This window comes from Palaemon carinicauda, unplaced genomic scaffold, assembly GCF_036898095.1.
Source record: "Palaemon carinicauda isolate YSFRI2023 unplaced genomic scaffold, ASM3689809v2 scaffold242, whole genome shotgun sequence".
Taxonomy (NCBI): Eukaryota; Metazoa; Arthropoda; class Malacostraca; order Decapoda; family Palaemonidae; genus Palaemon; species Palaemon carinicauda.
Window position 1 is genome coordinate 97,319 of NW_027170053.1, and position 14,844 is coordinate 112,162.

Sequence of the window (14,844 nt, forward strand, 5' to 3'; positions counted from 1 at the left end):
GTTGAGTTTGAGGTTTTTAGCTAGGTCCCTTGCTGTGAGAAACAATTCTAACTGTAAATATGTTAGGGCGCCTTTAGATCGGGCTCCTAACAGATCTAGAGTGCTTAAGCCTTTGGAAGTACAGCTGAAAAATGATGCTAGAGAAGTAGGCTTGTTAACAGCACAGATAGCAGAGGTAGGATATCCCAAGTCTCCTCCTTGGTGTAATCCACCTGTTAACCCTTTTACCCCCAGGCTCTTTGGAAATTTCCAACCCTTAACCCCCAAGGGGTTATTTTTTCCCCAGCACATTTTGCAGTATATTTCTTTTAAATTGCTCTAACAGCCTTAATTTTTGTCATAGAGAGGTCGGGTTGGTCTCATTCTCTTGGAAAATGCCCGAATTTTCTCAAAAAATTATCAAAAATATGAAAAAATAAATTTTTATAGCATTTTTTTGCAAGGACGTACCGGTACGTCCATGGGGGTAAAGGGATGGGTTTTGTGAAACGTACCAGTACGTCCTTTGGGGGTAAAAGGGTTAAAGTATGTTTTACGGCAGGAGGGAAAAATACCTTACCGAGTAGGGTAATGAAAAGTGAGTTTTTAAATCATGCTGCTCAACATCATGGGAAACATGTTTTTACATATGGCTCCAAATCGGCTGCAGGAGTTGGAAGTGCAGCTGTGGTGGGGGATATTGTTATTAGAAGGAAACTCCCATCCTCTTGTTCAATTTTTACTGCTGAGCTGTACGCAATAATTCTCGCAGTCCAACATATTTTTAAAAATGGCAACCAAAATAGTTTTTATACAATTTTTACGGATTCCAATAGTGTTTTACTATCATTAAAACAAATTATGCCAGGCCATCATCTAGTACAAGAGGTGCAGGACTGGTTAGTACTTCTGCAGTCTAGTAAGAGTATCAGTGTTCACTTCTGTTGGGTCCCTGCCCATGTTGAGGTGGATGGAAATGAACAAGTAGATAAGGCAGCAAAGGAAGCTTCAGGGCTAAGTAATCCATCCCCCTTGAGTATTCCTTACAAAGATCTTAAAAGTGAGATTCATCTTTACTGTAAAAATAAGTGGCAAGCTCGATGGTCTGAACTGACCACCAATACAAAATTGAAACAAATCCACCCATTGGTGGATAAATGGTCATCTTGTAATTCTACAAGTAGAAGGGATACCATTATTTTAACTAGGCTGCGTATTGGCCATACACATGCAACGCACAATTATTTAATGAAGAGTGGGGAAGGGAGACAGGCCCCTCTTTGTAATACCTATCAAGTGACAATGGATGTTAAACATATTTTAGTCGATTGTCCTGTTTTTAATCTTCAGAGGAGGACACATTTACTCCAGGACAAACTTTTAAGAGATATACTGGGGGAAAACTGTAATACCCTGAACTTCAGAAAATTTATACAAAGTATTGGGTTATATTACGAGCTATAATTGATTTTATTAATTTATTTATTTATTTTACCCTTTTAATCCCTATTTATTTCACATCTAGATTTTATTGTATGAAAGTGTTATGATTTGTATTAAAGGTTAAAATGATACTAAATGGTGTGAGTGTACAGATATGATTGAATGATTTTCGTTATATAGCGCTGAATGGCCTTTGATGCGCCAGTGCTTGGCTTAATGCCTAAATCCTATATTCAATTCAATCAATTCTTTCTACAAACCCTAGCTACATGCCCATCTGCACCACATTCAGTACACTTACCCCACGGCTCCTTGCACATTCTAGCATAATGACCATCCTTACCACAAATCACATTCATACGATTACTACGGCATCCACTCGCTATGTGCCCAGTCATACCACACCGATAACACTTAACCACTTTCTCTTTCTTACAGTCGCTAATACAATGCCCTGTCTTTCCACACCCGAAACATGCTCCTAATGCCCATCTACACTCGTTCTTTTTATGTCCTACCTTCCCACACCTATAACACCTCTCTTCACGGATACCACTACCTAACCTAACTTGCTGCGTACTAGCACTTCTATCTCTCCAGACTTGATTTCCCTGTCTAAACCCTTCATTTCTCGGCATGGGTATTCCTACATTACTCACCCTAACACTTCTATCTACTACACTATCAGCTACCCTCATCGGCCCTCTCGTAACAGCATCTCTAAAACTACCAAATTCTGGCACACTGTCCTCCATTCCAGTTCTTACACTCACAGATTTACTTTCTCTCATACACCTATCCAACTCGTAATCCTCAACTATCTCTAAAATATCATCCCAAGTCAATCTCTCTCTAGTCCACCTCATTTTCTCCTTCTGTTTCAAATTAATAAACTCACACACACTCTCTGGTACTGTACCCAAAAACTTCTTCATTAGTTCCTTATTTTCATTTATTCCTTCGTCCCCATACTTATTTCTAGCTAATGTTTCTAACTGACATACATACATCGAGATTGTTTCACCCACCTTCATTCGTGCTTCATCAAAATAATTTTTCCGCTTATACCTATCAGTACCCTTCATACGTTTTACCTATTCAATTATTCTCTTCTTTACACTTTCATACTCAACCTCTCCTACACTCATTATCACCCCATACATCGTCAACAAATATCCTGACAAAAATTCTCCTAGCTCCTTAGCCCAAACTCTCTTACTATCCCCATACTTAGCCTGACAAAACCTTTCATATTCCTTAAAGAAGTCATATACATCCCTACTGCTATATTCATTAAAACTTCCGCACCTAGGTACCTCTCTCATAAACACTGTCTTACAAACTTCCTCTACTTCATTCTCACTACTATCTTCACTGCCTACTCCCTTTTTGTTGCCTTCTTCCTCATTTGAATACAATGAATCTAATTCTACACTCAAAGTCCTATCTTTAACTATTCCCTTCTTACCCTTTTTCTTATTTACCACCTTCACCCATTCATGATCATCCTCACTCACACCCTGACCTTTCTTCTTTTCTTTCTTCACATTATCTTTACCTTTCTTCTCAGTCTTCCCATCACCCTTCGTTCCAATCTTACCATGTCTAGTCCCTTTTCTTTCAATATGACTATCACTACCTTCCCCATTATCACTTACCCTATCCTCTTCCACCATCAACCCATCACCCGAAGCCGAAGCTACTCCTCCGACTGCACCTTCACCCATGACAGTTTTCATCATCCCCATTACTTGCCCTATCATAGCTTCCATTCGTTTCTCATTTTCTCGCATCCTCATCTCAACACCCTCTTCCACTCTCTCTACAGTTCCCTGAAGTTCCCTAAGTTTCCTTTGCATCTCCTCATTCTCACAACTTAACCTCGCATTCTCCATTAACAACCTCTCCTCTCGCTCATTAGACAACCGCAATTCCTCCTTTAAAATATATAACTGTTCCTCCATTTCCTCCATTTCAATACCATTAATATCTTAAATCTAATTCCTAAACCTATTTTAATAACCTTGTTCAACAGTCCAATTTCTATTCCACCTTCGACAGTCCCTGTTCGAGCGCCAAATTTATGTGGCGGGATGTAAACAAAAACAAACCCCCACACCTTTGATCACTCTTACTTCCAAAATATCCCACAACACAAACTTTCCCCTTACTTTACTTCAAACTGGACTATTGCACGAAGGGAAAAACAAACAAAACATAGCCTTAAAACTATATTAAGCACAACCAAAAACAGAACACAAATCATTAAACTGACTTAACACTAAAACAAATCACTTATCACTAAACCATCCACCATATGCCATAAACTAGAAACAATCACAATTTTATCATAAATTCAACAGACAAAAATAACAATACACAAAATTTGCTGTAGATATCGGTGCGTGAGGGTACCGAGAACTCGCCAACAATCGGAAAAAAAAAACAATATCCTTTAAATATACCCAACACCGTCAGTCCACGCACAGTATCAAAAGCACTCTTAAGACTAAATAAATTACTTTGAAACACCAATCATATTCTGTAACACAAAAAAAAGTAATACCAAACCAAGAGAACCTCTTGGTTCACATGCAACAGTCCTTTGCGCAAGTTGTAGCCTACTGGCACTGGCCAACAATATCGTACGGCCAATTCGACCGTGCAATCTTATGCGGTGGTGGTCGTCGTCATCAATTGTCGTGAGAAAAATCCGTATTTTATAGCCGGGTCATCAACGTTCAAAAATTCTTTATTTCAGCAGTCTATTCCTACATTCATTGTCCGGTCCGGGTCGTCATCATCAAGAGATTCATATAAAAATACACACGGCTGGCAAACACCACCTTCCAGGCCAAACTAAAACTCCAAGGAGTCTAAAGGAATCCAAAGGAGGAATTCGACATGGAGTTCCCCCTGCTGCGTTGGACGTGTCAGGCGATTCGGCGGATTCCCTCTCCTCCTCCTCGTCATCCTCGTCCTCGGATTCATTGCCATCGGAGGACAGAACCAAGTCCACGAAGAGGAAGCGGGAGAGGTCCTGGAAAAAGAAGAAGTCCCGCTCCCATTCCAGACAAAACAAGAAAGAGTCCAGACCCTCCAAGAAGAAGGCTAAAAGGAGTAGATCGAAGGATTGGGTGAACATCACGGTGCCCCGGAGCGAGCTGTTCAAGGTTACCACAGCCGCGGCTGCTTCCGGTTGGCTCCCTAGAGCCTCATCTCCACTGTCTCGCCCCTCCTTCTCCTCCTACGGACCAGAGTCCCGTCAGGGGAGGTCGATCCAAGCCCCCTGTAACGCGCCTAAGTCCACAAAGGCCTCCACTACATCAACCCTGCGGAGGGAGGCGCTCCACAAAGGGCGCCCGGCGGCCCGGGATAATCCCACGGACACGAGAAACGCCGCAGGGCAAGGTAATCCCATGACGGATACCTTCGCCTCTGCGGGTCTGCCCGTGCCACGGGCAGGCCCGTACAACGTTACCCCCCCACCGTCACCGAAGATACTCATGCGGAGGGACTGGTGACAGAGGCCCTGGTAGAAGGAGGAGAGTGCTCATCGGATGACATCTCCTCCTATCGGAAAGTGTTGGCTCTCATAAGACGGCACCATCGGCTAGATGAGCCCAAGCCCGCGGCGGAACAGACCTGTCTCTTCGGACTCAGTAGGCTTGTGGAGAATCCAGTACAACAGAAGCCCTCCTTAGCTCTACCCTTAGCTCCTGACGTCAAGCTTAGTATGGAGCACATAGACAAATTCTTGGCCGGCCTGGCAGACGCCCCTAGGAGCCAAAGTTCCTCGAAGCTGCTCCCGGGGCTAAGGATGCAGAAGAGGGTCTACGGGCCAGAAGGTCATTGTGGAGGGCCCAGCGCAGTGGAGTCAGCCATTACCACGTTGAACCAGGGTGCCGCTGAAGACAGAGCGTCCACGGCCCCGGTGAGCTTTTCCCCTACGGAGACTTCCATGATGGAGGACATGGCTCAAGACTTGGTTTACGTGTCCTCCTGGTTAGACTGGTGGGTCTGCACTTTGGTAGGCTTTCAGTCGTCACATGATCTCTCCCTCCCAGAGAACCAGTCCTTATTGAAAAAGCTGATTAGGTCAGGGGGCAAAGCCCTAAAGTTTTTATCTTATCAATCTCTCTCCCGGGCCACCAATTGGGTCCTGAGGAAGAGGGATACAGTCCTCAGAAAGTTAGTGAGGAAACTCCCCGACCGGGAAGCGAGAAAGTTGAGGAATACCTCGGTGTGGGACGAGTCAATCTTCCCCCTCAAGCTAGTGGAAGAGATGATGGAGAGGATGAGGAAAATGAAGGACGTGGGAGAGCATAGACCTCCCCCCATGAGACGCCCACCACACAGGAGACCCTCTGTGGATGTCCCTCACTCATCCCGTGCATTCCCTGCCCAACCTAGAAGAGAGGCTTCTTCGGACCCTTGGCTTCAAGCAACACGGCCTCCCCGTAGGGGTAACACGGGCCCTCAGTCAAACTTTAGACCATCCTTCGGCAACTCAAGGAGAGGTCGGTCCGGCCGCTCCTCCAGAAGGAGATAGGAGGTGAGGCCCCCTACTCCTACAGGAGCCTCAAGTATGGGGATGCCTCAAACACTCTTGGCAAGCATGGCGGGATTACGATGCTGATCCCTGGACAGTGACAGTCCTGAGGGAAGGTTACAGACTGCCCTTCCTAGCAGAACCTCCCCCTCTCATTCCGGCCCTACAGGCCGAGTGGTTGATACCCAAGGACCCCTTGAAACGGGCGGCGTTGCAAGAACAGGTGTCGTCCATGATCTCCAAGGGAGCGTTGGAACCAGTCGAAGATCCCGGCCCGGGGTTCTACAGCAGGCTCTTCCTGGTGAAGGCGACAGGGGTGTGGAGGCCAGTAATAGACCTGTCGGCCCTCAACAAGTTTGTGGCAAAAACCGACTTCAAGATGGACACTGCGAGGACAGTGTTGGCCGCCTTGAGAGAAGGAGACTTCATGATATCCCTGGATCTCAAGGACGCTTACTTCCAAATCCCCGTTCACCCCTCCAGCAGGAAGTTCCTCAGGATAAAGTGGGATACCCAAGTCCTGCAATTCAAGACCCTTTGCTTCGGACTGTCGACAGCCCCTCAAGTGTTTACCAGAGTTTTCACGACGGTCTCCGTATGGGCACACAAGCAGGGCATCCGTCTGCTCCGATACCTGGACGATTGGTTGCTTCTTTCAGCCTCAAGGGAAGAACTGAGGGAGCAAGGCGCAAAGTTGCTCCGTCTTTGCAAGGAATTGGGTATCACGGTCAACTTAGAAAAGTCCCAGTTGAGTCCCACCACCAGGGTGACCTACTTGGGGATGGTCCTGGACACCCGATTAGTGAGAGCCTTCCCCTCATTGGAGAGGTTGGAAAACCTGGAGCGAGTTCTGCAACCCTTCCTGACGGACCTACCCAGGAGGGCCAAGGATTGGCAGAAGTTGCTAGGCCACCTAGTGTCGTTAGAGAAGTTAGTGGGGAGACTCAGACTCCGGGCAGTGCAATGGAACCTGAAGGAACACTGGACCCAAGGAAGAAATCCCCACAAGGTGGTTCCGGTCTCCCCAGAAGCGAAGGTGGTCCTACAGTGGTGGCACGACAGAACGAACACCGAGAAGGGGATGCCCTTCGCACCCGACCCTCCGGAGGTGCTATTTGTCGACTTGTCGAGTAGGTGAGCCCCCCAGGCTCACCTACTCGACAAGTCGACAAAAGGAAAATGGTCGCGCGAGGAAGCAACGCGACACATAAACATTCTAGAGATGATGGCCGTACTGAGGGCGAGTCAGGAATTCGTTCACCTCCTCCGGGGAGCACCGTGGCGTTAATGTGCGACAACGCCACGGTGGTAGCCTCCGTAAAGAAGCAAGGGGGTCTAAAGTCGAAGGAGCTATACACGTTATCGACAGAACTGCTAGAATGGGCTGCAAAAGAAGGGTTCAAAATCACAGCAAGGTTCATCCCAGGAAAGAAGAACATCCTGGCAGACGGCCTCAGCAGAGTAGGCCAGGTGATAGGGTCAGAGTGGACTCTACACCCGGGAGTAGCTCGGGCAGTCATACTGAAGTGGGGCTCTCCGGTAGTGGACCTTTTCGCCATACGTCTGAACGCCCAGCTCCCCGTGTTCTGTTCTCCAGTCCCAGATCCGTCAGCGGCGTTCGAGGACGCCTTCCAACACCCTTGGGATGGCCTCGATGTGTACGCCTTCCTTCCCTTCGGGATGATCAGGCAAGTCCTCAACAGAGCGAGAGCAACAGCCAACCTCCAGATGTCTTTGGTTGCGCCTTGGTGGCTGGAGAGGGAGTGGTTTGCAGACCTAAAAGAACTGGCCCTTCTTCCTCCTTGGCCGCTTCCAGACAGGCCAGACCTCCTCCGTCAGCCCCACTTCCAAAGGTTTCACGAAAATCCTCGGTCCCTCCGCCTTCACGCATGGAGGTTATCGAGCGGCTCCTGAAGAAGGATGGATACTCATCGAGGACCGCGGCGAGGATGTTAGGTTACTTAAGGCGTTCCTCAATCGCAGTCTACCAGGAAAAATGGGCAGTCTTCTCAAAATGGTGCACTTCCCGGGATATCAAACCGTTGGGGGCTTCAATTCACGACATAGCGGACTTCCTGGTGTACCTCAGAGACGATGTGGGCTCTTCCATTCCAGCCATAAAAGGAGTACGTGCAGCATTAGGTCAGGTGTTCCTCCTAAAGGGCATTGATTTGGGAGCCTCCCGACACATCTCGATGCTCATCAGGAGTTTTGAGCAGTCATGTCCCCCACAAGAGGTGAGGGTACCGCAGTGGGACCTAGCTAGAGTACTCAAAGCCCTGTCAGAACCGCCCTTCGAGCCCCTCAAGGACATCCTGGATAAGGAACTCACCCTCAAAACAGTCTTCCTCTTGGCCCTGGCTTCGGCAAAGAGAGTTAGTGAGTTACACGGACTATCGTACGAAGTCTCACACTCAAAGGGGTGGCGTGAGGCTTCGTTTAAGTTCGTCCCTAGCTTTGTGTCCAAAACACAGAACCCGACTTGTTGGGATCCTCGGTTCGAGGGCTTTTGAGTGCCAGCGATCCCTCGGTCAGACAACCCTAAAGACTTGCTCTTATGCCCGGTCAGAGCAGTAAGGAAATACCTGGAAAGGACATCCAAGCTCCGACCTGAGATCAAGAGTTTATTCGTTTCGACCGGACATGGGAAGAAACCAGTCTCCAAGAATTCAATCTCCTGGCTACGCCAAGTGATCAAGAGGGCTTACGATGCCTCAGGAACCCCTCTCTCAGGCAAACCAAGGCCTCATGATATTAGGGGTCTTAGCACCTCCCTAGCGTTTGAAAAGAACATGGCCGTGGGCCAAATCCTGAAAGCGGGTACCTGGTCCAGACAGTACATGTTCACGGAGTACTACCTGAAGGACTGCACTAGGAAATTCTTGGACGGGTTCGCCCTTGGCCCGGTCATTTTGGCCCTTCAAAAGATTTAAGGTCATGGTCCCGGGGAAACCAGGGGCGGTAAGCCAAGAGACACATGTTCATCCCTTACCTTTCCCCTTATCATCCTTCCCCTGGCCCTTAATCCCCTGCGTGGAAGTGACTCTAAAGGCCCTAGCGGCCAGGATATACGTCTTTAGCAAGGAATACGTCTCGGAAGTGTCTGTACAGAGGTAAGCCACTTAGACACTAAGATAGTTTTTTGGGTAGTTTCCCCTATTTTCATACAGTTTTCTAGTAGTAGTCGTCGGAACCTAGTCCCCTATCTAGGTTCCTTTTCCCCTCGTGCTTCCAACCTTCGGTCCCTAGTCCCTGCAGGACACTCCCACCTCCTAAAGTTTAAGTCTCCTAAGAAAGTAGTTCTTGGTAAGTACTCTGTGTTGGAACAAATCACAAATTTTTAAGTAATTTGTATTTTTCCTAACATACTTACCTAGAACTACTTTCGGGTTATGGCCCACCCATTCTTCCCCAAGGGCCCTGCAGGGCTGAGGAGAACCTTTCCGACGAAACTTACTGAGGAGCACGACCTGAGCTAGCACGCTCTCCGACCCCGGGTCGCCTCAGGGCACGTATCACTCCGCCTGAGGTTACCCCCATAGAAAACGGGAATAGGGTAAACTACACAAAATTCTGGTTAGTTGGGAAAGAGTTACCAGTAACTCTTAAGAAAGTAATTCTAGGTAAGTATGTTAGGAAAAATAGAAATTACTTAAAAATTTGTGATATTAAAATAAAAATCAATCCTCCACAATCTACTTATCGTGTTCGACTGCCTACAACAAAACAGTCATGTAGTTCGGTACGACAAGTGTACCTTTGGCGCCAAAAAAGTATCGTTCTTAGGGCACTGCATCTCTCCTGAAGGAGTCCACCCCTCCCCGAGAAGGTAGCAGCCATTTAGAACTTCCCTACGTCCTCAACTGTCAAAGTACTGCAAGAATTCTTGGACATCATCGACTATTATCACAGTTTTCTGCCAGCCATCGCCGCCACTCTTGCCCCCCTCTATGCCTCCTCTAGGGCAAGCCAAAAGACCTGAAGTGGGGTCGTCTTCAAGAAGCAGCCTTCTGCAACGCAAAGAATGTCCTATTAACTGCTGCTGCTCTCACTTTTCCCATGCCACTTGCACCTCTCCTTCTCTCCACCGATGCCAGCGATGTCGCTAGTAGGGCAGTCCTTGAGCAGGTGGTCAATGGCTCGCCATGCCCATTGGCCTTCTTCAGTAGAAAACCGTCCAAGGGGTAATCTGGCTACTCTACCTTTGACCGCGAATTGCTGGTGGTGCTCTTGGCTGTCCGTCACTTTTGCTGGCGGTGCTCTTGGCTGTCCGTCACTTTTGCTGGCGGTGCTCTTGGCTGTCCGTCACTTTTGCTGGCGGTGCTCTTGGCTGTCCGTCACTTTTGCTGGCGGTGCTCTTGGCTGTCCGTCACTTTTGCTGGCGGTGCTCTTGGCTGTCCGTCACTTTTGCTGGCGGTGCTCTTGGCTGTCCGTCACTTTTGCTGGCGGTGCTCTTGGCTGTCCGTCACTTTTGCTGGCGGTGCTCTTGGCTGTCCGTCACTTTTGCTGGCGGTGCTCTTGGCTGTCCGTCACTTTTGCTGGCGGTGCTCTTGGCTGTCCGTCACCTTTGCTGGCGGTGCTCTTGGCTGTCCGTCACTTTTGCTGGCGGTGCTCTTGGCTGTCCGTCACCTTTGCTGGCGGTGCTCTTGGCTGTCCGTCACTTTTGCTGGCGGTGCTCTTGGCTGTCCGTCACTTTTGCCACTCCAATTGAATGATCACTACTACACAGTCCATGGAAGTTTTATTCCAGCTCTGACCAGATTGTGGAATGACCTTCCTAATCAGGCAGTTGAATCGGTGAAACTTCAGAAGGCCAAACTTGTAGCGAATGTTTTTATCTTGAAAAGACTGACATGAGTCTCTCTTCATGTGACATTTATTTTATTGCTACTGATCTTAAGATATTTTACATTCTTTATTCATTGCTTTTCATATAGTTTATGTTGTTATTTCCTTTTCCTCAGTGGGCTATTTTTCCCTCTTGGATCCCCTGGGGTTACAACATCCTGCTTTTCCATCAAGGGTTGTATCTTAGCTATTAATAATACTAATAATAATAATAATGATAATAAATTTCCATATCTACTGTAATATAGTTGGTTAATGTCATTAGCTGTTTCATTTCTAATGATGGAGAAGGTCCAGTTTCACACCAGCGGTGCTCAAGGAACCAAATACTGTACATACTTGGATATTAGGAAACTGAACTTTGGTGCACTTCTAGTATGTGGGTATTTCTGCTTCCCCAATTCAGTCCAATGTAAAGCAATTGGTTTGTGGTGAAAGAATTATATATTAACCCTTTTACCCCCAGGCTTTTTGGAAATTTCCAACCCTTAACCCCCAAGGGGTTATTTTTTCCCCAGCACATTTTGCAGTATATTTTTTTTAAATTGCTCTAACAGCCTTATTTTTTGTCATAGAGAGGTCAGGTTAGTCTCATTCACTTGGAAAATACCTGAATTTTTTCAAAAAATTATCAAAAATATTAAAAAAAAAATTTTATAGCATTTTTTCGCAAGGACGTACTGGTACGTCCATGGGGGTAAAGGGATGAGCTTTGTGAAACGTACCAGTACGTCCTTTGGGGGTAAAAGGGTTAAGAATAATGAGATTATGAAAAGAATTTTTTAGCCCATGATTGTATTAAAAGCCCTTTCTGAGTGGGGATACCTTAATGTTGTGAAAGGGTTGGCGTATTGCCATGATCATCAAAGCTGTACTATAGTCAATTTCTTTTAGCGATGCAGATTTGCACCGACTCGCAGCGGTGCCCTTTTAGCTCGGAAAAGTTTCCTGATCGCTGATTGGTTGGACGAGATAATTCTAACCAATCAGCGATCAGGAAAATTTTCCGAGCTAAAAGGGCACCGCTGCGAGTCGGTACAAATCTGCCTCGATAAAAGAAATGGACTATAGTCAAGGCCACCCATGTTAGATTGGTTTGCTGTGAGCGATCAAATGAAAATATCCCACCATCACCAATCCCCTCTGGCCAGCATGGTGATGAAAAACTGGCCAAATCCCAGACATGAATTGACATGACTGAAGCCTATGTCCTGCGGTGGACTAGAAATGACTGCATTTGTTGTTGTTGTTGTTGTAGTTGTATAAAAAGCAAATGAACAGTAACAGTTAAGCAGATTACATGTCACTGTTTACTTTGTCAGATTTCTTAACCCTTTTACCCCCAAAGGACGTACTGGTACGTTTCACAAAAGCCATCCCTTTACCCCCATGGACGTACCGGTACGTCCTTGCAAAAAAATGCTATAAAAAATTTTTTATTCATATTTTTGATAATTTTTTGAGAAAATTCAGGCATTTTCCAAGAGAATGAGACCAACCTGACCTCTCTATGACAAAAATTAAGCCTGTTAGAGCAATTTAAAAAAAGTATACTGCAAAATGTGATGGGATAAAAATAACCCCTTGGGGGTTAAGGGTTGGAAATTTCCAAATAGCCCGGGGGGTAAAAGGGTTAATTCTGGTTTTCAAATTATTGAGAAATTTATTAATGCACAGTTTTTATTACGGTGTTTTGAAATGACGAGCTAAGATAGTGTGATATGTTTGACCTCAATAGTCTTCATACTATAACCTATTCAAGCTTAGTATAGGAATTAATGGAATGATTAGATTATTTCGATTATTTTCAAACGGTTAATGAAAAAAACTCTAAAATTGTAATTTTCTTTTGCAGATTTGAATAGTATAACACAACCACCAAATTCAAGTCTCCATAAAGGGCAGGAATCTCGTCGAGAAGTGTCTCCTATTTCGCCGTTACTTCGAAGTCCTACGCTCCTACAGTCACTTCAAACTTAAAATATAATTTGAAATAGAATTATATATATGAGCTCAGTTATTTTCTTAATGAATTGAGACTTGAATGCCAATAATTGTAGGTTTTAACAAAACATTATTACTATATTATTAAAGTCTTGCTGGTTGGGATCACATTTTTCAGCAGAAAGGTAAAGTCAAACTTGACCGTTCCCAAAAAAATGTATAAAAGCCTTCAGTGCTTATAGTCTGAGCTCTCTATGGAACATTTTAAACCTGAAAAAAAAAAGCTTTATATTGTAATATGTAACAGTTAACATTTAAGCATCATAAAATACAAGGATTAGGGAAGTCATTATTTTTAGAAGGAAGACTTTCCATAGAATTTCTGTAATACTTGTTTAGGTTTTGTTGCCATCGTAGTTAGTTACCGATAAAAAAATTAGTCTCATTAGTTATATTCAACTCAAAGTGCCTATAGTGATTTCATGCAATCCATATTAAGTAGACATCCTGGCACTCTGTTCCTCAGGCGTATTCGAATTTTATGTGATTTTTAGGGCTTAGTAGGTATTTTCATAACATTGTTAACCCTTTTACCCCCAAAGGACGTACTGGTACGTTTCACAAAACTCATCCCTTTACCCCCATGGACGTACCGGTACGTCCTTGCAAAAAAATGCTATAACATTTTTTTTTTCATATTTTTGATAATTTTTTTAAAAAATTCAGGAATTTTCCAAGAGAATGAGACCAACCTGACCTCTCTATGACAAAAATTAAGCCTGTTAGAGCAATTTAGAAAAAATATACTGCAAAATGTGCTGGGGAAAAAATAACCCCTTGGGGATTAAGGGTTGGAAATTTCCAAAGAGCCTGGGGGTAAAAGGGTTAAGTAATTTTGTAGGAAATAGATAATGGTTTTTAGCCTGTTTAGCTCTGATAAATGACTTTTTTATAAATATTTTCATCTTGTATAAATAGATCACGTTTCTCTCAGCTTGCTAAGAGACTTTTAAATGTATTCTGCCTGTTAATGATTATAATAGGGTTTGATATTGTACATATACTGCAGAAGTGGTAACACCTCGCCCAATTGAAAAGGTCTCTAAACTTACTCTATAGTCATGTCCACTGCATCACAGTTATTGGCAATATTAATTTATTAATTTTCCCTATGTTTTCCATATTTGTCTATGTTCATCTATTTTAGCGAAGGCTTTTGTAAGAGGATAATGTCACCTGTAAGGTGTATATCGCTCGTTTGCGACAACGTCGTCATAACTCAAAAATAGCTATTTTTCAGGAGAGCCATTTTAATCAATTAAAACACTTATATTATTGTATGTCGTTAGGAAATTTAGCGCCTCCAGCGATCAATTTTTTAGCCACAATTATGAAACTTTTTGCCAAAAAAATCAGCATTTGAAGATGAATATGTCTATACGGATAACTCATAAATACATTTTTTTTGAGTTATGACGATGTTGTCGCAAGCGAGCGAATTATGTGTTCATATCTGGCCTCACAGATTGCCAGTACAGAAGGACCTTAACATACAAACTTAATTGGTTCTAAAAGACTGTTTTTAGGTCGAATTATGTTAAATTTTGTCCTAGGGTTGGCTTAACCTGAAACCCATGCCTATGATTTCCAGGTACATAAGTCATCAAATAGTCGTGTTCATAGGAAATAGATATCAGGTTACTACAAATAGAAACCTTGTCACATTCCTCCAAAGAGTTCCCTCGGTTTAAAGGTTTAAAGGTCGCTCATGAATGGCAGAGGCAAGGGACAGTGACATTGTCCTAGCAATCAGGACAATGCCCTAGAGACTGACCATATATTGTATGATCAGCGCCCAAGCCTCCTCTCCACCCAAGCTAGGACCAGGGAGGGCCTGGCAGTGGCTGCTGATGACTCAGCAGATAGACCTATAAGCTCCCCCAAACCCCCCAATCTTAGCTCACACGGTGGTAAGGTTGCAGACACTAAGGGCACTAACGAGTCTGAGTGGGACTTGAACCCCTGTCTGGCAAACACCAGGCAGAGACGTTACCAATCAGGCCACAGCAACCCAAGTT

General features: G+C 44.8%; 1 long non-coding RNA gene across 1 annotated transcript in view; it reads left to right on the plus strand.

The window, feature by feature from the left end:
- LOC137636159 (uncharacterized) overlaps positions 1–14,526 on the plus strand; it is a 37,298-nt gene extending 22,772 nt beyond the window's left edge. The window contains exon 4 of the long non-coding RNA XR_011042974.1: positions 12,678–14,526. This is a non-coding gene — a long non-coding RNA (uncharacterized lncRNA). The remainder of the gene's footprint in view (positions 1–12,677) is intronic.
- The last annotated feature ends 318 nt before the right edge of the window (positions 14,527–14,844 follow it).